The sequence below is a fragment of the Pan paniscus genome, chromosome 1 (assembly GCF_029289425.2).
Source record: "Pan paniscus chromosome 1, NHGRI_mPanPan1-v2.0_pri, whole genome shotgun sequence".
Classification (NCBI taxonomy): domain Eukaryota; kingdom Metazoa; phylum Chordata; class Mammalia; order Primates; family Hominidae; genus Pan; species Pan paniscus.
The window spans coordinates 110,287,750-110,290,857 of record NC_073249.2 but is presented as its reverse complement, the minus strand read 5'-3'; the positions used below and the strand labels follow the sequence as shown (position 1 = coordinate 110,290,857).

The window sequence follows — 3,108 nt, the reverse complement described above, 5'->3', positions numbered from 1 at the left end:
TGGCAGAGTTTAGAACCCTGAAATCAAAGCTAGAAAGTGGAAAAATGAAAAAGAAGCAAGCCAATGTGCACCTCAAGCCTCAGCAGGGCTTAGGAATCAGAAACATCAGATATCTTTGAAAGCCAGAATGTAGGGGCGGACAGAAAACCACAGGATTTGTAAAAAGTCTTCATAAAGAGCAGTTATACCCCAAGCCTGTACTATCCAGCAATGGTACCTGTTCACCCAAGTGGAAGAAAGGAGGCTTACTCTCTGCAGAAGGTAAATTAGAAAGGCTCTGGATTTGGAGATACCAATAGTAGCTCAGAAGATGGTTGAGACTTTTGATTCTGAAAGTGGGATTAAGTGAAATCCACATGCTTTACTGTGAGTCAGGCTTGTACATCCAGACATACATATGGCTGACATAAGATTCCTCTTGGGGAAACTGACCAGCCCGGGAGACAATACCTACAGATATCCACATCTGGGGGTCTCCTAACAAAATATGGCTGAATACAGAGAAGGTTGGAAGACTGTGAGGTTCATGCATGAACAAGAGCTTCTAATTAATTTTTATGTGACTCATACCAAAATAAGTATGAGTAGCTAAGGATCACCTGCCTTCTAAAGAACACCTCTAAAATCAAAGACAAGGAATAAAACACATTAACAGAGAAAAGGCACTGGGAGAAAAGAGAGTACTAGGGCAAAAGAAAATGCCAGCAAAACTTATAAAGAATATTCTCAAAGTGATAGAAGATATTGCACCTGTGAAATGGAAAAGGGAAACTTAAAAGGGGTATATGTTCAAAAACAGGTTAAAGATTTGATAGCAAAACTTAGAAATTCAATGGAAAGTTTACAATGTTTTTTTCACAAAAGTCACTCAGAAAGTTAAAGAAAAAGAGAAATGAGAGAGATGGTGAAAGAGAGAGAGATTCTGATTGAAAACCAGAGATAAACAGTAGCACTAGATTAGTCCAGAGGTCAAACATCTGAATAATCAAAATCCAGAAAGAGAAAACAGAGAAAAGGGAGAAAACATTTTTAAAGAAATGGTAAAGGGAAAATTTCCCATAACTGAAGGATATAACTTTCAGATTAAAATCACTCATGGAGTGCCCAGCACAGTGAACGTAAACATATACACATACAGACACATAGACACAGGCACTTACACACAGGCACACAGACAGACACACAGACACAGGCACTTACACACACAGACACAGGCACACAGACACACAGACATAGGCACTTACACACATAGTAACAGAGACACAGGCACTTACACACATGCACACACAGAGACACAGACACAGGCACATACAAATCATACAGAGGCACACACAGACAAAGGCACTTTATCATAGAATCCAGAACACCAGAAGTAAAGAGAAGACTCTCAAAGGGCAGGGGGTAGGGGAACAGGTCACATACAAGGATAAAGCATCAGTGGCATCAGACTTCTCAACAGCAATACTAGAAGCTAAAAGACAATGAAGCTCCTTCCCTCGCCTCCCAGCCATGGCAGGTGCAGCTCCATGAGTGAGTCCAGTGGCCTCACCTGCAAGTGGAGCAACAGCAGCAGCCTCACTAAGGAGACCACCAGATCACCTCTTCCTGAGGCCTGACCATGTCAACCTACCGACAGACATGTACACAGCCAGTGTGTCTTCCTCCATCATACGCTCACCTTGTCAAAGCTCCCAGAGAGGGTTTCAACAAAGGATTTGGTTTTAAGTTGGTGAAATGAGGTAAAAGCAAAGTCATGTGGTGGCGTGGAATTCTTAAAGTCTGGTTCATCTAATACAGACACTGGTAAAGTTACTGGGTTCTTAGAGTCCAAATATAAATGGTGCAAGTATGATTTGACTTTCACAGAAAAATGGAACACTGATGACACTCTGGGGACAGAAATCACAATTGAAGACCAAATTTGTCAAGGTTTGAAAATGATATTAGATACTAGCTTCTCACCAAACATAGGAAAGAAAAGTGGCAAAATCAAGTCCTCTTACAAGAAGCAGCGTGTAAAGCTTGGCCGTGATGTTAACTTTGATTTTGCTGGACTTGCAATTCATGGTTCAGCTTGCTGGGTACCAGATGAGCTTTGACAGCACCAAGTCAAAGCAGACAAAGAATAACTTTGCAGTGGGCTACGGGACTGGGGACTTCCAGCTGCACACTAATGTCAATGATGGGGCAGAATTTGGAGGATCAGTTTATCAGAAAGTTTGTGAAGATCTTGATGCTTTAGTAAACCTTGCTTGGACATCAGGTACCAGCTGCACTCGTTTTGGCCTTGCAGCTAAATTTCAGTTGAAACCCATTGCTTCCATTTCTACAAAAGTCAACAACTGGTTGACTGGGGTCAGCTACACTCCACCCCTGAGGCCTGGTGTGAAGCTCACCCTGTCTGCTCTGGTAGATGGGAAGAGCGTGGATGCTGGAGGCCACACACTTGGCCTTGCCCTGGAGTTGCAGGCTTAATCCAGATGAAAGAAACCTCTGGGAATGGATAGCAGAAGATTTGGCCTTGATGTATTTCCATTGTGACGAGCAGGCTTTTTCCCCCTGAGAAGGTGATCAAAATGAAGGATGATCTAAACAAGAGCTGTATTTTAAATCTTTAGACAGTTACTTGTTAGCTGCTTTCTAGCTGAATAGGCTCTCTCTCTCTCTGTAGTTACCAATGCTGCAGTCCTGCAGTTACCTGTACATTGTTTAGATGTATATAACTGTTAAATATGCTACTCACCAATCATGAAATAGACCTTTATGAAAACTGCACAGTTGTGTGCATGTTTGTTTTTATGTTCCTTTAAACATTGAATACTGTCATTGCATGAGATGAATCAGTGGACATTTTAAGATGAGGTTTAATGTTTTTTGTTAAATTCAACCACCATTAGAATTACTTTTGGTATCCCAGAACATTACAAATCATGAATAAAACAAGCATATAATTAATGGTTCCAAAGACCTGCCAGCGAGGGTCAAATCGCCCTGGTATCTTGCTAATACTTTATTTTTCAGGTGAGCATTCTGCTGTTTGCCTAAATCTGTCCCTAGATTAGTTCCATGAACCTTTTAAGACTACAATAAGAGGGTACATGCTTTTAA

At 41.3% G+C, this 3,108-nt stretch overlaps 1 pseudogene; it reads left to right on the top strand.

Moving 5' to 3' along the window:
• The first annotated feature begins 1,618 nt into the window (after positions 1-1,618).
• Positions 1,619-2,475, top strand: LOC100978948 (voltage-dependent anion-selective channel protein 2-like; annotated as a pseudogene).
• The last annotated feature ends 633 nt before the right edge of the window (positions 2,476-3,108 follow it).